Raw genomic sequence first — 23,133 nt, 5'->3', positions numbered from 1 at the left:
GACAAATATATTATACTAGAACTGACATGTGATTACATTTTCACGCAATTTGGGTGCATAGATCCTGAGAAATAAGTACCCAGAACAACCACCTCCGGCCGTAATAACGACTGAGTGCAGTTCACAGAGTGCTGCCTCCCTGAATCACTCGCACAGCCAGGTTGCTGGACACAACATTTATGGCACACAATCCGTCTTTCTCCCTGATCCCTGTCGCCTTTACTACAGACTTCTCAACAGGCTACACATTTTGATCACAATTTCCTCACGTAAAAAGTCATAAGCCACACACAGCAAATCTAGTACTGGGAGAACATGGAGATCATGACCCAAATATGAATACTAATCTGACTGTCTGTGTAGTTAAAGTGAGAGAGTGGCTTGCCACCTTCCACGGTTAAGTGCTTAAAATTCGTGTGTGTGCTCTTTGGACTTACCCCTTGTGATATTCCTGGCTGTGGGGCTGTCAGTATTTTATTTTGCTAGAAGTTCGCCTTGATGTAACTTGATACACTCGAAGTAGCATATGGTACAAAAGCGGGATAAGGTACAAGGAACAGATGATACAGTATGTACCAGTCCCGTGGTAGGGTCCGCCAGTTGTACTGAACTAGCTTCTGATTGGTCGGTACATCCCGGTGCTAGGCGCCAAAACGCCTTAACTTCTGTTATTAGTTATTTATATACTTTTCATTGTATTTAACCGAGTTCTTAATGTAACAATCTCTCATGGTTACCCTCCGAGTCTATCATTTTTGAGTATTAAATTTCACTAGTTTTGAGAAACATAAGAGCAACGCTATTGCAACCGAAGTGCTTCGGACACGTTCGGGTCGCTTCGGCGCTCCTGGGAGACGAAGTACTTCGGCTGCGCTAGTCACTCTGTTCCGGGCGTTCAGGACGGTCGAACATGTAACTGGTTCGGGTGTTCTTCATAGCCGGCCATGTATCTCTGTTTCGGAAGGACAAGTCGTACTCTATGCCGGAAGTGGGTAGAAAAGTTGACGAACAATTAAGAAAGCTATGTGAGTGTTGTAAGAGACAGCGTGAAATGTATGATTATTTAAATAATAATAAAACAGCAAACATTAATGAGAAGTGTCACCTACCATCATTGCCAGTAGTACAAATATTGCCCTCTGTAGATACAGAGACTAAGCTGGGCAAGTGGCATCCCATAAAAAGCACAATCACAGGTTCAAGTTAGCAGCGTAGCAGCCTCCACCGAAGAAGATCCTACGACCGATGAGCTGTCTTCTGCGCTGGGGGCACAAGAAGACGACAGGATGGTGGAAAGAACGGTTAGAGACTCTTATTCTATCCCTCCAGATCTGACTTCCAAAACACACATAATTTATACCCTATACGGCGCTACGTCCTCTTGTCACTGCTACGTCTGGTTATTCGCTGATTCTACGCTAGGCAGTAAGGTTCTTTGTACAAAAAAAAAGAGTAACTTTAACATGTTTTTTTTTTTTTTTTAGAAAAAACCACCTTGCAGTGTGGCTTAGCACTTAAAATTCTGATAATGTGTTCCTTTTGGCGTATTCTTTCTGCGTGATATATTTGAGGAAAGGTTTCGACGTGTCAGACTGGACCATCCCCTTGTAAGTGTGACTCTCTCTCTCTCTCGCTGTGTTTGTGTGTGTGTGTGTGTGTGTGTGTGTGTGTGTGTGTGTGTGTGTGTGTTTATGTATGTGTACGTATATAAATAACAAACCCCATACATTTTTTTCCCAAGGGTGCTGCGAGCTTTCGACATTTAGGGCAGATCTATGTCAGTTTGGGAGAAAATTATGTTGTGATTGTATAGCCCACGTCACGTAGAGAGCAGCTGCTACGCATAGAGATGGAGCGGTAGGGAAGAGTGCAGGGAATGACGGTGTGCCTGGGTGGCAGCAGAGATCGGGTAAACAAAGTCCACGTCACCGAGCTATGCTGCTGATGTCAACAATTAGTTTTATATGCCTGCGGTACATCGTATTGTACATTAATATCTGTGAGGGGAATAACAAATTTTAAAACCGACCTCGATCAATCGGAAAGAGGAAATGCTACTTCACGTCTTGACGATGTTGCGTCCACAGCTCCTCAGCTTTAGTACGTATGACGCCGAAGGCGAGAACAGCTGACACAGATTTGTGAAGATGCCAAATACAAATTTTCTCATAATAGCAAAGACATTGAAACTGCTTGCGATTACTCTTATTTATTGGGATTTGGACTGTGTGATAAGTAAAAATATAACAAAAACTAACCTCCGCCCCAAGGGGCCACGAAGGCCCAACGGTACAGACCGGCCGCCGTCTCATGCTCAGCTCATAGGTGTCACTGGATGCGGATATTGAGGGGCATGTGGTCAGCACACCGCTCTCCCGGCTGTATGTCAGTTTACGACACCGGAGCCGCTACTTCTCAATCAAGTAGCTCCTCAGTTTGCCTCACAAGGACTGAGGGCACTCACCTTGGCAACAGCGCTCGGCAGACCGGATGGTCACCCATCCAAGTGCTAGCCCAGCCCGACAGCGCTTAACTTCAGTGATCTGACGGAAACCATTGCGGCATGGCCGTTGGCTAAAAATATAACAAACAACAACATTAATTTCAAACACAAACTTAAATCATTTGACTTACTGGGCAACTGCTTCTACTCCCAAGACCTTATAAAATTTGTGGGTTTGTTTGTAGCAAAAAGGAATTACTGGAAGAAAAGACAAATGGAAAGACTATTGTAAAAATTGTTTGAGTGTTGTCATATTTTTCGCTGTCAATGGGCGTTGTGAATGTAAACTACGTCGTTCGACATTACAGTGAGAGACCGCGTTTTTAATGCACTGAGCAAGGAAACTCGAGGAAATACTGACCGATAATATCGAAAACGCCGATACCTCGGGAGGTAATCCTCCCTGACATTTTAAGGCATTTTCCAATTCGTGCCCTGAAACTGACAGGGATTTACCTGTGGAAGTATCGGAATTTTTGACGAATTATTCCGGCCATAATCTCGCGAGTTATTAGAGCATTAAACTCTCTGGGAAAGCTTAACTTTTTCTTGGGCAATACATTGAAAATTATAGTCTACGAAATTCTTAGAATACAAATTCCTAATCAATAAACGCCAAGAAATTCTCTTATACTATGTATGCAACTGATACGTTAAAACACATATTTAAACCATAGACGGCCGCGGTGGCCGAGCGGTTCTAGGCGCTTCAGTCCGGAACCGCGAGACTGCTACGGTCGCAGGTTCGAATCGTGCCTCGAGCATGGATGTGTGTCATGTCCTTAGGTAAGTTAGGTTTAAGTAGTTCTAAGTTCTAGGGGACTGATGACCTCAGATGTTAAGTCCCAGAGTGCTCAGAGCCATTTGACCCATTTAAACCATGAGTATTTAAGATCAAGAAATACTGTCACTTTGTTCCAAAGCCTACATCGTCATACCATCGTCACAACTATCTGAATCTATTTCCGGACCATCTGATGGTAAATTTGCGATAACAGGCTGAAGACTTATATTCATTTCACCTCCCTATCAAAGTCATCTTCCTAAATCTTTTCAGAGTGCTGCAGAGACTACGCCTACGCTGAAGAATGGGTGCAGTGGTGGGGGGAATGTTGGTTATTGCTACATGCGCAAGCGATTCAGTGTCTGTTTCTTTTCTCCCACATAGACTGTAACCTTTGTTCAAATTAATTCCATGCGATTATACTGACAGCGGTTGTGGGTAAACGCAAAATTGTTTGTCCAGATTCACCAGTCCATATTCACGTGCTAGAAAGTCAAGTTTGTACGTTATGTCACGTGATTCGTATAAATAAACGAGCTACAGGTGTTCGCAAGGAGTATGGTTTATACTGAACGGAATTGTTATTTTTAATCCAGGGTGCAATAACCACCTGCCTGGTGTTTTTACTTGGAGTTACCTCTGTAACATCTGGATGATAACTGGCATTGAACCCCAAAGCAAGGCATGCCAAGTATTGTTCAGCGAACTACTTCATGAAACTGACAGCGTTCATTTCTGAATGGTAGTCTGCTGTTTTCCTTGCACCTAAATACAAGTTTACTCTCAGAAACAAAACCAGAGTAAGAGCCAGCATGCAGAATAATTACGCGAGAACCTATACCTATATTAATTTTAAAAACGTCAGATATTACTGAAATGATTATGATTCACTTATGTTTCATTTTGAACGACCGCCTTCTCTTGTATGGATTTTTATATGGGATATGGTTTGTGCTGTACCTGTGTCACTTCTTTCAACTAAAAGTCATCTTAACGTATTTGAAACCAATGTCTTTTAAAAATCTCTACACTGACGAGGGGCTACCATTGAAGCTAATTTTCCCATGCATAACTCTAACAAGTGTTGTGATGTCGCGTATTTACCATCCACACAGAGAGCTCTAATACTTCACTGTCAAAAATGGTTTTTATTACTGGTTTCTTGCTATTTTGATGCTTTCCAGGCAACACGAAAGCAATTTTTCCTAAGGTTTCTACTGCTTTCACACTTTCGTTTACAGTTCTCTCTACAGTGCTCTTGCCGACACCAAAAAGTTCTGCAGTCCGTTTTTGTCTTCAGATGTCAGCAGTAGAAGTTCAGCTTTCAAATTCACGTTTGAAACAGTTATAAATGCGGCAAATAACCCCCTTCACCTACTTGTGAAGCACTTCACGTTAATTGCCGCCACCTGACTCTTTTTTAGTCGCTCTAAAACATTTACAGATACGCGTTCACAGCTACATTGCAACAAGAAAAGAACAACACAGTTAAGTGAATAATTTGGTTGTTGCGAAGTACGGAAACAGTGCAGCATACAGGGGAGAGATCCTCGCTATCTAGCTGTAGCTCGCTGCCAGCCGCTCGCGAAAGGGAATGAATATCATTGGCTACCAGCGGTTAAATGAGAGGGATGGACAGAACGGCTGAAAATTGGGCCGCATTCCTACATCACGCAGACTCTGATGGTTGTGTTCCCTGGTACCAACTTCTAGCTTTCCAGCATCCAAGAGATCCGCTCGCACTTTAATCTAGTGCATGTGACATAAAAAATTACTATTAATTCATATGTATAAATAAATACAGATTTCCTGTATGACCTATCGTATCACGATTTTACTGTATTTGTTGCCGGCCAGGGTGGCCGAGCGGTTCTAGGCGCTATAGTGTGGAATAGCGCGATCGCTACGGTCGCAGGTTCGAATCCTGCCTCGGGCATGGATGTGTGTGACGTCCTTTGGTTAGTTAGGTTTAAGTAGTTCTAAGTTCTGGAGGACTGATGACCTCAGCAGTTAAGTCCCAAGGTGCTCAGAGCCATTTGAGCCATTTTACTATATTTGTTGACATTTCTTTTACCATTTTCCATTTGTTTCCGTTTTTCCTATTTACGTGTTACTGTAGCATGTAGATGTGTACCTAAAGAACTTTCTTTGCTTTTTCTACTCCAGTATTGGCCATTTAGAAGCGGGAGTGTCTTTGAGCTTGGGTGAAGTAATGGTCTCGTTCGGTTTTCTCTTTGTCTTTAACAGTGATATCATACGTGACGCCAACTTCTGCTGAGAGCAAGGCAGGTTTTTGTGTGTGTGCTGTCATGTCTTGAAAGACTCTCTCGATTAGTCGTCTGGAACCTCAAGCTGCTGAATGTTTGTGGCCCAACTATATTATTTGATATTTCCTTGCCGGCCGCGGTGGCCGAGCGGTTCGAGGCGCTTCAGTCCGGAACCGCGCGACTGCTACGGTCACAGGTTCGAATCCTGCCTCGGGCATGGATGTGTGTGATGTCCTTAGGTTAGTTAGGTTTAAGTAGTTCTAAGTTCTAGGGGACTCATGACCTCAGATGTTAAGTCCCATAGTGCTCAGAGTCATTTGAACCATTTTTGATATTTCCTCTCTATCACCCGGACGTTCGTGGTTGCACCCATTGTCTCATATATTATGATGAATCTGTGCTTACCTCTCAGCTTTCAAGGAAAGTTTTGGTCCAGGCGGAATCAACGAGTTGCAGTGCAGAGATGAAATATATTGCACTAATTATTGTCAACAGATGTTACGCTCCCTGAACCAATTAGGGATTTGATATGTCATGCACGATTTTTTTCTCGGGTCTCCAGTCTTCTGTCTGGTTTGATACGGCCCGCCACGAGCTAATTTCCTTTGCCAAGCTCGTCATCTCAATGTAGCACTACGTCCTCAATCATTTTCTGTATGTATTCCAATCTCTGCATTCCTCTACAATTTTTACCCTCTACAGCTCCCTATACTACCATGGAAGTCATTCCCTGATGTCTTAACAGATATATCATCCTGTCCTTCTCCTTGTTAGTGATTTCCATAAATTTGTTTCTTCTCTGATTATGCGCAGAACTTCCTCATTCCTTACCTTATCAGTCTACCTAATTTTCAACATTCGCCTGTAGCACCACATCTCATATGCTTCGATTCTCTTCCGTTTCGGTTTTCACACAGTCCATGTTTCACTACCATACACTGCTGTGCTCCAGACGTACATTCTTAAAAATGTATTCCTCAAATTAAGACCTATGTTTGCTACTAGTAGACTTCTCTTGGCCAGGAATGCCCTTTCTGCCAGTGCTAGTCTGCTTTTGATGTCTGCCGTGCTCCGTCCGTCATTGGTTATTTTGGTATTTTGCTACCTAGGTACAGAATTCCTTAACTTCATCTACTTCGTGACCATCAATCCTGATGTTAAGTTTCTCGCTGTTCTCATTTCTGGTGGTTCTCATTACTTTCGTCTTTCTTTAGTTTACTCTCAATCCATATTCTATACTCATTAAACTGTTAATTTCATTCACCAGATAATTTAATTCTTCTTCACTTCCACTCAGGATAGCAATGTCATCAGCGAATCGTATCACTGATATCCTTTCACCTTGAGTTGTAATTTCACTCCCGAGCCTTTGTTTTGTTTGCATCATTGCTTCTTCAATGTATAGATTGAACATTTGGAGCGAATGATTACATCCCTGTCTTCCACCCTTTTTAATCTGAGCGCTTCTTTCTTGGTCGTCCACCCCTCTTATTCCCTCTAGTCTCTTGATCATATCGTATATGACTCGTCTCTCGGTATAGCTTACCCATATTTTCCTCAGAATTTCGAACATCTTGCTCCATTTTACACTGTCGATCACTTTTTCCAGGTCGAAAACTCCTATGAACGGGTCTTGACTTTTCTTTAGTCTTGCTTCAATTATCAACTTCAGAATTGACTCACTGGTGCCTCTACCTTCCCTAAAGCCGAACTGCTCGACATCTACCGCATCCTCAATTTTCTTTTCCACTCTTCTGTCACTTATTATTGTCAGCAACGTGGACGGATGAGCTGTTAAACTGATTGTTCGATGATTCTCGCACCTGTCATCTCTTGCACTCTTCGGAATTGTGTGGATGATATCTTTCCGAAAGTCACGTGGTACGTCGCCAGACTCATACATTCTATACACCATCGTGAATTGTCGTTTTGTCGCTACTCCCCCCAATGATTTTAGAAATTTTGATGGAATTTTATCTATCCCTTCTGCTTCATTTGATCGTAAGTCTCCAAAGCTATCTTTAATTCTGATCCTAATACTGGATCCCCTGTCTCTTCTAAATCGACACCTGTTTCTTCTTCTATCACATCAGACAAATCTTTACCCTCATAGAGGCCTTCAATGTACTCTTCACACCTATCCGCTGTCTCCTCTGCATTTAACAGTGGAATTTCTGTTCGCTCTTAATGTTACCACACGTCGAAATCATTCAAATGAAATGTCATATGGCATTTTTGGCTGAGATATTCCATGGGATGCGTTCAACTGCTTAGCGGGAAGGATGTTCTCCTTCCACACATATTGTTCTCTTTTCTTGCGGGTATCTGAAAGTTGTGTAATACAGGTATGGTTTGAGTACCGGGTGAGCAAAAAGTAAGTATAAATTTGAAAACTTTATAAACCACGGAATAATGTACATAGAGAGGTAAAAATTGACACACATGCTTGGAAAGACATGAGGTTTTATTAGAACGAAAAAAAAAAAACAAAGTTCACAAAATGTCCGACAGACGGCGCTGGACATCAAAACGTCAGTGACTGCTCATGACAATCGTGGATAAAAGGAGCTATAGTGAGAGAGAGAATCAGATGCACCAGCAGTCGCAGTATGTTGACGTTACCTGAAAAGGCGCTTTTAGTGAAGCTGTATTATCGGAATGGGGAGTGTGCTATTTCAGCGTTACGATCCTATCGCCATAGGAAGGGGATTCGAACGGGTAAAGGTTCGTTGACAAATGCAGCTGTGGCGAGAATGATTTCGAAGTTATAAGCCACGGTTGGTTTAGACGATAGACCCCGAAGTGGCCGACCGAGCACAAAGCGTAATGCTGCTGAGACAGTTCAGGAAGGAATGGAGCCTGTAGCGGGTTCGTCTACATTATGCACGGGGAAGTCAGCGCTCGTGCAGTCGCACGTCGCACCGGCATTCCATACACTACTGTTTGGTTGGCACTAAGGCGTACCCTCCGATGCTATCCTTACAAAATCCATCGGCATTATGAACTGTTACCTGGCGATTTAGTGAAGCGGAGGGCATATGGGGGGTGGGCGTTTCAAAAGATGGCGGAAGATGACGATTGGTTGAGTAACATGTTGTGGACCGACGAATCTCATTTCACGCTCCGAGGGTCTGTCAGCGCCCACAACTGCAGAATTTGGGCTACCGAAAACCCTAAAACTGTCGTGGAAACTCCATTGCACGACGAGAAAGTCACTGTATGGGTTGGATTTACCACATCTACCGTTATCGGGCCTTTTTTCTACGAGGAAATCCGTGATTCTGGTTTTGTACCGTAACTGCTACCGTGACGGGTGAGAGGTACGCCGATATGTTACAGAATCGCATCATCCCCAGCCTGGTTGATAAACACCTGCTGGAACGTACGATGTTTATGCAGGATGGTGCTCCACCCCATATTGCTAGACGCGTGAAAGATCTCTTGCGCGCGTCGTTTGGTGGTGATCGTGTGCTCAGCCGCCACTTTCATCATGCTTGGCCTCCCAGGTCCCCAGACCTCAGTCCATGTGATTATTGGCTTTGGTGTTACCTGAAGTCGCAAGTGTATCGTGATCGACCGACACCTCTAGGGATGCTGAAAGACAACATCCGACGCGAATGACTCACCATAACTCCGGTCATGCTTTACAGTGCTGTTCACAACATTACTCCTCGTCTACAGCTGTTGTTGAGGAATAATGGTGGACATATTGAGCATTTCCTATAAAGAACATAATCTTTGCTTTGTCTTACTTTGTTATGCTAATTATTGCTATTCTGATCAGATGAAGCGCCATCTGTAGCACATTTTTTGAACTTTTGTATTTTTTTGGTTCTAATAAAACCCCATGTCATTCCAAGCATGTGTGTCAATTTGTACCTCTCTATCTACATTATTCCGTGATTTATTCAGATTTCAAATTTATACTGACTTTTTGATCACCCAGTATAGTTGAGTGTAATAGACGTGTCTACAGAATATATGTTGATCATTAGCATAGAGAAAAGGTGAAACCCAGTGTAGGCGAAGGTATCATATAGCCTAGCCCTTTGGGAAAGCCTAAAGAGAGCAACTGAGGTTAATGTTCCCATTCAAGGGACAGATCACCATCAACACTTTCACATGCCATCACTTCATGATACACTGTGGAGAGGTCTTGGGCTTTTCTCCTACTCTCAGAGGCTAAATACTAGCCATTAAAATTTCATGCACCACCAGAATTTCAGTCCGCTTCCCCCGGAATATTGCCGTAATAGTGATACCGTAAAATTTTCCATGCGACAGAAAAGTTTTAATGCCCAGTTTTTGCTTATTCATTGGTCAGACTTAGTATAACGAGGGTAGAGACAACGCCCATTTATTTTCAGTGGGATGGTTTCTTTCAGATAACAACATTTACTCGTTCTTGTAGTTTCTGGGTTGCATTGGCCTACAATAGTTCACATACGTTCGCGGTGAGATGTTATGCTGCATATTGCTTGCATTAAATACCATCCGAAAGCTGTGTCTTGCACATGACAGGCCCTCAGAAGATTTTCCAGTAAAGCTCACGTAAAATTAGGTTAAAGTGAATCACATTCGTAATATGACGATATACAGAGTTTTCAGGGAAGGAGTCCCTGGTTTCGAAATTAAATACCTCTAAAACTAAGATCGACAGACGAATCCAACAAAAGACATATTGATTGTGAGAGCTGTGAGAATTTTATACATATGTTAGACGGACGTTTCGACTTAGTTCTAAAAGCTGCTAACAGATGGCACTGCATGCTGTGCAACACGTACAGTATCAGCGTGCATAAATATACTTGTTCTCCGCAAGCAGCCCTTGCAGTCTCATCTGATTTTTTTCGAAATGTCCACCACTTGCATTGCGGAGGCTGCAGAAACGAAGAATGAAATTTGCCAAGAAATCTTGTAATGTTTGAACGGCAGTTGATTGAAAGGCAGATCGCCGAATCGAGCTCGTCCGGAGTGGTGGGACGATTCCGGTAGACAGTGTCTTTCAATGTTCCCAAAAGACAGTAGTCACAAGGAGTCAAATCTAGAGAATATGGAGGCCAATCCATCCCTGCACCAGTAAATCTGCAATAATCCAACGCAGTCTAGTAATGTAGTATTCACCAAGGTGCGATGTGGTCGGGCCTCATCTTGCATGAACGACTAGGTGCCTGGTCTGTCCTCCATCACTACCTGCCTGGCTGCAAAGTTTTCCAAGTTTTCAGCCTAAAGTTCACTAGTGACCATTTCTTGCATAGAAGAAGACCAATAATGCCTCTGCTGCAAAACCGCAGCCCAAACAATAACTTTGGCAGAGCACAGTGGTTTCACTTCAGACAAATCCGGATTTTTCGGAACTCCAAAATCACCAGTTTTGTTTATGCATGACTCTATTCAGGTGTACATGTGCTTCATCTGTGAATCAGATGCGGCCAACATCAGATACGTCTTCATCAGTCAATGTGAGAATCTGCTTCCCAAGTCAGTCCTCTGTCGCACGGCTCTTACATGTATGGCCTGGTGGCTCTGGATTTCGAATGGAAACATGTGTAGATTCTGTCAGTATTTTGTGCGAGCTGGAACGCTCCAATCCAGTCTGTGCAGCATTTCTTCGGACTGGAGCCTTTAGATTTGGCCGAATAATTCCTAAAACCTTCCAAAAACCGTGGCATTTTTAGGAGTATCTACAAACTGCCTTGGGCTAACATTCCCCACTAGATTGTCAGCCACGTACTTGTCCATTGGAATCTGGCGAAGAGTTTGCGAATGATTTTCGCGTCAGATACTTTTGGATCATTAAAATGTGTTTGGGCAACGGCCTTTGCACTGTTGATACACCGGTCCCCGTGAGATCACCGAAGTTAAGCGCTGTCGGGCGTGGTCGGTACTTGGATGGGTGACCATCCAGTCTGCCATGTGCCGTTACCATTTTTCGGGGTGCACTCGGCCTCGTGATGCCAATTGAGGAGCTACTCTGCCGAATAGTAGCGACTCCGGTCAAAGAAAACCATCATAACGCACCTCCTTTCCGCATTCGCAACTGAGGATAGCACGGCGGTCAGATGGTCCCGATGGGCCACTTGTGGCCTGAAGACGAAGTGCTTTTAATCTGTGTTTGAAAACTGCGCCTTGTTATCATAGGACTGTGTTGTAATCTGTGGTATTCCAGTACCACAAGCACACATTGACTTATGCATCATACGATTTCAACCACTTCCTTCGATACTCCAACTTCCTTTCACCTTACATGCCATCTAAGGAGGATCATCAATAAGTGGACATGTCAAGCTAATGTCAAAAGATTTGCTAAAATGCTTTCTCCTGTATATTGTGATTTCTAAGGTTTAAAAGTCATCTATGACCACTACATATACAGGATATAATTATTTGCACAAGATGCTTTTTGACTGAAATGTTTTATTTCAGACAAACCTATGTATAATGTGCTGCATTTTATCCACTAATATGACGACTTTGCAGGAGGTTCCAACTCACAATAAACACGATTTACAAAAAAAAAAAAAAATTGAGACCACAAGATGACAGCTAAGTCGGTCGACTCTGGTTGTTGATAATAAAGACGTTTTTATGTAATGTCGGCTACAGAAAATATGTTACTAAGTAAAAAAGATCGCACCTTATCATTCCTCAACAGAAGAAAATTCATTATTTCACTTATCAGTGTTGGGAACTGATCCCTCTGCTGCTGCTGACTTTCCAAAGGTGCTTGAGTTCGCAAGACAATGTATTTCATATCCTATGCAAAGTCTATAGGTGTTGTCTTTTATTTCCCTGTGAGTTTGCTGTGTTGATAGTTATATTGGGGGCTGTATGGAGGACTTCACATTAGAAGTAGCTGTATCAAAACTGTCCCATTATGAGTGGCTCTGCTAGGGCTAGTGCATTAGCTGTAGTCTGAATTGGAGTCCCTGAGGACGTTAAGAGAAATGGGTTGCACTATTTATAGGCACTACGTATCTGTGATTACAACCCATCTGTTAGCAGCTTTTCGAATTATTTCGGAACGTCTGTATAAAATTATTACAGGTTTCGGAATGAAAACATCTTTTGTTGGACTCGTGTATCGGTCTTGGTTTTCGACATATTCAATTTTGAAATCAGGAGCTCCTTTGCTGGACGCTCTGTAGCTGGGGAGAGACCGCCGCGTGTTTGGAAGTGCCAGCAACTGCGCCTGCGCGTCCGCTGTGGCGCCTGTGCAGGCGGTTACGCGCCATGCGTCTTAATATCGGCCGGGCCACGCCGCCCGGAATATCCCGATAATGGGTGCGACTGTTTTGCGGGTTAGCCGCAAGTAAGGGGGGCAGAGCAGAGCAGAGAAGACACAGGCAGTCGGCGAGCAGATAATCCTCGCCGGGCCACCCTGAACGGCGCGCAGCAGTTTCGGTGGCTCGCTTCACTGGCCTGCGGAGTGCTCGCTCGCGCCGCCCTTCCGTATTCAGTTGATACGCCAACAGCGCCGGTGAGCGCAAAGTGCCGTTAATATTGCCATCAGCCTAATTAGATCGCCTACATGGAGGCTCCCGTTGATTATGCAGTTGCCGCAGCCTCTAGGCCTAGAAAGCGCCCATCGTCCCGAGATACTGCCTACTCGCCAGAAAGGACACAGTAGTAATATACTAAATAATCAAGAGACTCTGCAGGAAATACACTAATGGCCATTAAAATTGCTACACCACGAAGATGACGTGCCACAGACGCGAAGTTTAACCGACAGGAAGAAGATGCTGTGATATGCAAATGATTAGCTTTTCAGAGCATTCACACAAGGTTGGCGCCGGTGGCGACACCTACAACGTGCTGACATGAGGAAACTTCCCAACCGATTTCTCATACACAAACAGCAGTTGACCGGCGTTGCCTGGTGAAACGTTGTTATGATGCCTCGTGTAAGGACGAGAAATGCGTACCATCACGTTTCCGGCTTTGATAAAGGTCGGCTTGTAGCCTATCGCGATTGCAGTTTATCGTATCGCGATATTGCTCCTCGCGTTGATCAAAATCCAATGACTGTTAGCAGAATATGAAATCGGTGGGTTCGGGAGGGTAATACGGAACGCAGTGCTGGATCCCAACGGCCTCGTATCACTACCAGTCGAGATACAGGCATCTTATAAGCATGACTGCAACGGATCGTGGAGCCACGTCTCGATCCCTGAGTCAAAAGATGGGGACGTTTGCAAGACAACCATCTGCGCGAACAGTTCGACGACTTTTGCAGCAGCATGGACTATCAGCTCGGAGACCATGGCTGTCGCTACCCTTGACGCTGCATCACAGACAGGAGCGCTTGCGATGGTGTACTCAACGACTCACCTGGGTGCACGAATGGCAAAACGTCATTTTTTCGGATGAATCCAGGTTCTGTTTACAGAATCATAATGGTCGCATCAGTGTTTTGTGGCATCGCGGTGAACGCACATTGGAAGCGTGTATTCGCCATCGCCATACTGGCGTATCACCCGGCGTGATGGTATGGGGTGCCATTGGTTACACGTCTCGGTCACCTCTTGTTCGTATTGACGGAACTTTGAACAGTGGACGTTACATTTCAATTGTGTTACGACCCGTGGTTCTACCCTTCATTCGATCCCTGCGAAACCCTACATTTCAGCAGGATAATGCACGACTGCATGTTGCATGTCCTGTACGGGCCTTTCTGGGTACAGAAAATGTTCGACTGCTGCCCTGGCCAGCACATTCTCCAGATCTCTCACCAACTTAAAACGTCTGGTCAATAGCGACCGAGCAACTGGCACGTCACAGTACGCCAGTCACTACTCTTGATGAACTGTGGTATCGTGTTGAAGCTGCATGGGCAACTGTACCTGTACACGCCATCCAAGCTCTGTTTTACTCGATGCCCAGACGTATCAAGGCCGTTATTACGGCCAGAGGTGGTTGTTCTGGATACTGATTTCTCAGTATCTATGCACCCAAATTGCATAATAATGTAATCACATGTCAGTTATAGTATAATATATTTGTCCAATTAATACCCGTTTATCATCTGCATTTCTTCTTGGTGAAGCAATTTTAATGGCCAGTAGTCTATTATACTGAAGTTTCGCGAGTAGCATTTAATGCCGTTTTCATATACAAACTGCTTATTACGAATTGTTTATAGAAGTCTGAGGATTTTACGAGGGCGTGCTGGAAAGTAATGCTTCCGATTTTTTTTCTGTCTTTCTCTCTCTCTTTTCTCTGTATCGGTTGATATAGGGCCTCCCGCCCATAAATGCCATACGCTCTCATTTCATTTCATCGGCAGACTTTTCCGCTTCGCTGGAGCAACTTGCTACCCTCTGTCGCTAGAGGCCTCCGAAATGTAATGTGTAACATAACTGTCAGTGCGTGAAATGCAGCTTACGATAATCGAGTTTGTAACCGTAGAAGACTGTATGCACGTGCCACACCTTCAGCTTCACTGTCGCCATGCCAGGCTACGCACGAGCACCGCGACGTCTGCATCTACCAGCCGCCTTGGGTGCGCTGTCACACATCATCGTCGTTACAGTCCCGACTTGACCCCATAAGATTTTATCTGTTTCCAAAACGTTCGAGGACTTCACTTTGATAGTGACAAAGCAGTGCAAACAGAGGTGAGGTGGCTCCGCCAACAAAATCAAACATTCTGCAGTGACGGAGTCAGCAACATGGTCTCTCGCTGTCAGAAATGTTTTTTCACGGATTTAGAATGCTAATAAATTTTGTTTTAAGCTTTTAAGAGTTTTCACATCAAAAATTCGGAGGCCTTACTTTTTTGCACGCTCTTGTAGTTTACTGCCTGATCTGCATTCAGTCCTTATTTAGCTGGCTGAGTTATACGCCACCGTTGATATATAGGATGAAGCCAAACTTCTCCGACAAACTATTATTATTTTACTCGTTATTCAGCTCAGTATTACTTGACAATAATATGAGATTGTAAGTAGATCTAAATATAGAATGTACGGAACACATATCGTGCTTTATAAGCATAGACCAGGTAGTCTCTGACGATAAGACAGTTGATCTACCGTGGCCTTGATGGAGGAACCATCACAGCATTTATCTTCGCCATTTAAGAAAACTAATCAGGACGATTGGACTGAGCAATTCCATCCTCTCTAAAATCAGTCTTTAAAGCAGCGCTGCCCCATTCCCTTGGTCCCTGTAGTAAAATGTTCCCTGACTTGTACACAGTTTGTTTCAGTAACTCGTAGTATACAGCACAGTTCCGCTCTTCATTGTCGAGCACGCTAAGGACACCCGCTGGGGAGACTCCTGGACTGTACGAATGCTCCCATGCTCCTCGCACGAACTCCAGTCTCTTTAGAAAGCAGAATCCATGCCTACACATACTCAACTATGCTCCTCAACTCGTCAGTATCCCCTCAAAATGAGTGAGATGGTGACCTCAGGAGAATGAGAAGACATTATTACCGTGCGTTTTACATCTTGACACGACATTTTCTTGTGAAAGCAGAAAACCTGATCATGTATTGAAGTTTAATAAGGTGTTGTCGCTATCCCCTTTCATTAGTACACACCACGCTGCGTCCTACAAGAAATTTTTAATTCTGTAATATGCATTACTGTGGCTGTATTTTTAAACATATGTATGTTTTTTACTTACCTTTGTCAATTTATTATATAATTTTACTAACTGATAAAAAGTTCTATTTCGGGTTTTTATTTGTTTTGCCTTGGTAAATGGAAGTCCAAACTGACTGCTATTCGGCGGCCGCTGTGGCCGAGCCATTCTAGGCGCTTCAGTCTGGAACCGCACTGCTGCTACAATCGCAGGTTCGAATCCTGCCTCGGGCATGGCTGTGTGTGATGTCCTTAGGTTAGTTAGGTTTATGTGGTTCTAAGTTCTAGGGGACTGATGACCTCAGATGTTAAGTCCCATAGTGCTTAGAGCCATTTGAACCATTTTTGGCTGCTATTACAAGATTATGTATAGAACTATTAGCGAAATTTTTTGAAAGAAATTTTCGCGATTAGACTGTTAACTGTTCATTTATTGTGTACAATAAATGAACAGTTAACAGTTCTCCAGGAAGGTGGGATTATTAGTGAAATACTTGGTAACGTTTTCCCTCTTACGCACCGCCAACTGGGTGGTGCACTCAGTTGGTGCAGTAAGATGTCGTATTTTTTAAATAGCCTTTTACAGTGAGCCAGTCAGGGATATTTTTGTGTAAAGGACTCGCAGTCTCCTACGGCTCATTACAACTGTTTTTGTAGCTGTGGTCATCAGTCAGTGGTCTGGTTGAGCTTTCCACGCTGTAGTATCCTGTAGAAGGCTCTTCATCCTATACAACTACTGTAATTACGAGGCGACTTCAAAAAGTAGTTACACATTATGTCAGGCCAAGTTACTTTTATTAAATGCTGTATACGCTTCAGAGCGACACAGATAAACTGTTTTCCCACAGTCACCACGTTTCTGTAAACAATGGTCGAAACGTTCTACCAATCGCTCAGAAATGTGTCATGGAACTATTCGAGAACCCCTGTGTGAATGTCCTCGTCGTTGGAAAATCTCTTTTCGCCCCGATTTTCTTTCAGCATGTCGGAAAGTCGGAAATCGCATGGCGGAAGATCTGAACTTTCCGATCAACATCACCAACGTCAGTGCTGTCCTGGTCAAATTGTCGGCACCATTTCACTACGGCTGGGCACAACACTGCAACTGGTCCACTTACCGTCAGTATTTCGCAGTGAGTCACTCTTGTTGGTGGTACGACATGTGTAACTTACTTTCTCGAGCCTTGCGCATTTACATTTGGACGTTTACAGAATACTTGCTCTCGCTCTTAACAAATTAAGTGTTCTATGAGGCCACTTTTAGCCAAGTTGTCCCATGAAGCTCTGTTCTCCCCGATTCGCTGCAGTACCTCGTCATTACTCATCTGATCAATTCATCTAATTTTCATTACTCTACAGCACCATGCTTTAAAAGTTTGTATTTTCTGCTTGTGTGTGCTGCTTGGACAATTACTTTCAAAAAAGACTTACTAATACTTAAATACATATTCAATGCTAGCAAATTTCTCTTTCTCAGAAATGCTTTTCTTGCTGTTGCCAGTCTGCATGTCTATCATCTTTACTTCTGCCATTCTCAGCTATTTTGCTGCCCAAATAGCAAAAGTCATCTACTACTTCAAGCGTCTAATTTATTCATCTAATTTTCTCAGTATTAACGAACACAATTGGTATTCATGGTATAAGTTTTTTCAAGACACTATTCATTTCTTTCGACTGTTCTTCAAAGGCCGTCGTCATCTGTGAAAAGAGTATAATGTCATCAGCTAATCTCAAGGGTTTTTTTCACATTTCTCCTCGATTGCATTGAGAGCTTGTTCTTTGTACAGACTCAATAACATAGGAAATAGGCTGCAAGCCTTTCCCGGTGTTCCCACTCTTTCATGTCATTACCCTCTTGCAGCGGCAGTTTGGTTTCTGTACAACTTGGGGATACATTTTCGCCCCTTTATTTGTTCCTTGTTAAATTTAGGAATAGACTGCAATAAATACGCACAAACTATGGATACGTGAAATATTCACGGGTCCGAAATGTAGGTAGATGGATTGTGAAAAACAGTCTCTGTAAAATACAGTTTGTCTGCAATATATTACACTCTTTACAAACTAGCTTGCACTAATTGAAAACCCAGGCTCACTCATAATTACTTCTGTAACATTACGCTACTCACCAGCAGAATATATTATATGTGGTTGTGCCACGCTAAAGAAATGTCCACTGAAGAGTCGCAGCACAGATTCAGAAAACTACAGAACTGTCCCACTGTCGTCAGCTTGTTTTAAAATTTCTGGGACGTGTGTTACGCTTCCTGTATATTTTGTTGCTCGGTTCTCATAAATTTATAGAAAATCACGTTTTCCACCTTATCGTGCTTGTAACTTTCTTCTAATTGCTTCTCCGTCAGTAGTTTCTGGTGGGTCCTGTTTTCTAGTGGTATTAAATAAGGAATGTGAGTAATATGAAGACATGCTTGGGTGCTACAGCTTCTATTAAAGGTTAACAATTGAGAGAGGAGCCGGGGGAGAAGATTCCATATGACCAAAACTATTCTAACGGCTGTTGATGAAGTTTTCAGTGCCTTGAACTGGGTAAACGAAATACGAACACTTGTTTTCGGAATATGGATGAGTTTAGCTGAAGACGATTAAGCACAGAAAAGTGTATAAGAGGCCTTTGTCTAACAGTGAATCCCAAATCGATGATGGAGCATGCAGACATCATCCAAATAAAACAATACGAAGTTTTCACATGATATCCAGTAGTACAAATGTGTCTCGACATAACGTGCTGAATGAGAATGTATACACCCTACAAAAAGATTACGCTGCCGTGGATGATCAAATATTCAGTTTTGGCTTGAAAAGGGTACTGACCGATGTCACCCGAATACTCGAAGCCGTTATCTCTAAGGTGGTGTCGTCCGGAGAAACGGGAACCAGAATCTTAATCAATGTGAAACTCAATACCTGTAACAGACAGAAAGTGGCATAGATTTTCAGATGTGAAAAGTAATCTCCATATACTGCAGGGAAACCCACGAGCACATTAAAGCAAAACCTTCACACGGCCATTCAAACGACTTTCCTTGCAGAAAAAAAAGAAAGAAAATGTAATATAATATGTGACAGTTAATCCGATGACACTCATCACCACTGATACTGTATAGTCAAATTTAGAGCCTGGATATGAAGGCAGTCGAAGGTGATGAAATTTCGTTTAGTAGTGAATATCTGTGGCCCATCTGTTTGGCACTGGGCTGGAGATAATCTTGTTGACTTGAGCTTTACTTGCGCAGAAAACACAAGTACATTACATTATAATGCATCTGGCTGAGTCCAAATAATGAATACAGCCAATATTATGGAAACTTCGTTTTCCGAAATTCCTTCAGCAGGGAAGACGAATGGAATATTCCAGAATTTGAAACACGAGTTTCTTAGAAGTAGATACCTAAGGGGTTGCGAAGCAACTCAAATCGCTTGATACGGGCAAGTCTTCAGATCCAGATTGTATACTGATTAGGTTCCTTTCAGATTACGCTGATACAATAGCTCCCTACTTAGCAATCATATACAACCGCTCGCTCACCGATAGATCTGTACCTACAGATTGGAAAATTGCGCAGGTCGCACCAGTGTTTAAGAAGGGTAGTAGGAGTAATCCATCGAACTACAGACCTATATCATTGACGTCGGTTTGCAGTAGGGTTTTGGAGCATATACTGTATTCAAACATTATGAATCAACCTCGAAGGGAATGATCTATTGATACGTAATCAGCATGGATTCAGGAAACATCGTTCTTGTGCAACGCAGCTAGCTCTTTATTCGCACGAAGTAATGGCCGCTATCGACAGGGGATCTCAAGTTGATTCCGTATTTCTAGATTTCCGGAAAGCTTTTGACACTGTTCCTCACAAGCGACTACTAATCAAGCTGCGGGCCTACGGGGTATCGTCTCAGTTGTGCGACTGGATTCGTGATTTCCTGTCAGGAAAGTCGCAGTTCGTAGTAATAGACGGCAAATCATCGAGTAAAACTGAAGTGATATCAGGTGTTCCCCAGGGAAGCGTCCTGGGACCTCTGCTGTTCCTGATCTATATAAATAACCTGGGTGACAATCTGAGCAGTTCTCTTAGGTTGTTCGCAGATGATGCTGTAATTTACCGTCTAGTAAGGTCATCCGAAGACCAGTATCAATTGCAAAGCGATTTAGAAAGGATTGCTGCATGGTGTGGCAGTTCACGCTAAATAACGAAAAGTGTGAGGTGACCCACATGAGTTCCAAAAGAAATCCGTTGGAATTCGATTACTCGATAAATAGTAAAATTCTCAAGGCTGTCAATTCAACTAAGTACCTGGGTGTTAAAATTACGAACAACTTCAGTTGAAAAGACCACATAGACAATATTGTGGGGAAGGCGAGCCAAAGGTTGCGTTTCATTGGCAGGACACTTAGAAGATGCAACAAGTCCACTAAAGAGACAGCTTACACTATACTCGTTCGTCCTTTGTTAGAATATTGCTGCGCGGTGTGAGATCCTTGCCAGGTGGGATTGACGGAGGACATAAAAAGGGTGCAAAAAAGGGCAGCTCATTTTGTATTATCACGTAATAGGGGAGAGAGTGTGGCAGATATGATACGCGAGTTGGGATGGAAGTCATTAAAGCAAAGAAGTTTTTCGTCGCGGCGAGATCTATTTACGAAATTTCAGTCACCAACTTTCTCTTTCGAATGCGAAAATATTTTGTTGAGCCCAACCTACATAGGTAGGAATGATCATCAAAATAAAATAAGAGAAATCAGAGCCCGAACAGAAAGGTTTAGGTGTTCGTTTTTCCCGCGCGCTGTTCGGGAGTGGAATGGTAGAGAGATCGTATGATTGTTGTTCGATGAACCCTCTGCCAAGCACTTAAATGTGAATTGCAGAGTAATCATGTAGATGTAGATGTAGACAGATTAAAACTGCTGCTTGCGGACTAGGATTCAGACCCAGAACCTCGTAAAATGCGGGTAATGTAACAACTGAGATATTCAAGTTCGAATCACGACTCGCCCACAAAATGAAAATCACCGTTCGACATTCACGAAGGAGGTAGTTTGGGATGTTGTGATATATTCTCCAAAAATGAAACCAGAAAATCAAAGACTTGCCGAACCATTCTGTGGTTTAAAGTCAAAAGCAAAAAATAATACGAAAGATGGAGACCAGACCACGAAAACGTAATCAGACTTCCAGCAATCATACATTTGTGCAGCTTCATCGAACAATAAATAGGAATCTTCCAAAAATATCGAGCCAAGATTTGCGTTGCTTAGCACAACAGATACAGTCCAGATTTCAATCCAAACAATCACATATAAATTTTCCGAGGTTTATTTTGACTGATTAAGGTCAGTGCTAAGATTGTTCCTTTGAATACATTTTCTTCCGCATCCTTGCTTCACTCTGAGCTTGTGCGCCGTCTCTAAAGAGCTCAGATCATCACAATGCCTGCAAGGAATCAGCTTTTTATACATTGACGTTAGGTGCTGTTCGAAATAATTCTTAAACATCTGACGGTTCAAGATTCAGTTTCGAAGTATTTTTACAAAGTCGTGCTCCACAGCTGACAAGTAAAGCAAAAGTTAGGTATTGAGGATCGCCATATAAAAGATAATTAATCAAGATCGATATCCAAAAGATAACTGTCTGATAAAAAGATAATCACTCTTTTTTGCTTTGATTTTGATGAAAGCTGACTGATGGTTGAAGTAAGTCACACTGAGCCAGTGTCACAACTACTTTATATAATTTAACGGTAACAGAAAACAACTCCAAATCAACTTTCTTAGTTCAACAATAATGAAAAGCCAATGAGTAGAGGACAAGCCTCTGTCAGCAAAGGGTAGTGTACATTTAAAAGAAATGTTTCCTTTAAGGCGTATAGAATGCCGAAAATAGCCGCCTATCAGCTTTAACAGATTATTAATCAGACAACCACTCTGCTTCTAGAATTCTCATTAAAAAACGGCTAATCTTCTACTTGATCAGGAAAATTAATGGAACTGTACAAATTTACGCAAAGGAAAATACTATAGAATGTAACCTAGGAAACAGAGATTGGTATGGGTGGAATAAGTTAGTGGCAGCAAGGATTAAACTCAATCAAAACTGCACTAAATATTATTTAATACCAGAAGTTAGAAAAGAACATTAAACACTTTCACAAGAACATAATGGCCCGCTGGCGCCTGATTTACTAAGCAACCGAGCACAAAAGCTAACAAAACAGCTTGCCTCATGGGCTCATAAACCACTGATATCACGAAAAATAGAGGCAGTTTGATAGGAAGGTATCCCCATGAGCATCCACGCTCACATTAACACCATCAGAGGAAAAAAAAGAAACTGAAAGCGTTAAAACATACAGTACAATCACAAGCAGTCGGCAAAAAGGTATGATCCCTCCGGCCTAACGAATCAGTAATGAACACAAAAACTTGATACTAAAGAACTGAATGGAAAATCACGTCACAAATGCAATTTGGATCAGAAATCGTGATTCAGTAAGGAATATATGTACGGATTCATCCAAACGGACCAGGGAAGAACCACGTTTCCGAGCAAATTAACATCAGAGGAAACCACAAAAATTCCACAGTTTCTAAGTAATAGACAGAACCGATAATAAATCATAAACGTGAAAGAACCACTGCAGTACTCGTGGAAACAATCAAACGAAGCTCTCCCACAAGAAAGAATTCACGGAAAAATACGAATGGTCCGAAATACAGCTCAGAGATAACACATCCGCCAATAGAATTACATTTCAAGCCCACCGATAATCAAAGGAACTGAAAAACGTGCTGACAGCTCTTTCGTTATTCAGACTCGTTAACCAACTTACACAATGTAAGACAATGACAAAACATGGAAATCCTGAAGAACTGGTTATTCCGGAGAATATTTATTCACACCAGAAATTTACTACTAAGTAACACAAATCCAAACAGTCAGAAAACTGAATTCTGTCTAAACAAGTTA

This window comes from Schistocerca serialis, chromosome 8 (genome assembly GCF_023864345.2).
Source record: "Schistocerca serialis cubense isolate TAMUIC-IGC-003099 chromosome 8, iqSchSeri2.2, whole genome shotgun sequence".
Taxonomy (NCBI): domain Eukaryota; kingdom Metazoa; phylum Arthropoda; class Insecta; order Orthoptera; family Acrididae; genus Schistocerca; species Schistocerca serialis.
This window is presented reverse-complemented; position numbering follows the sequence as displayed.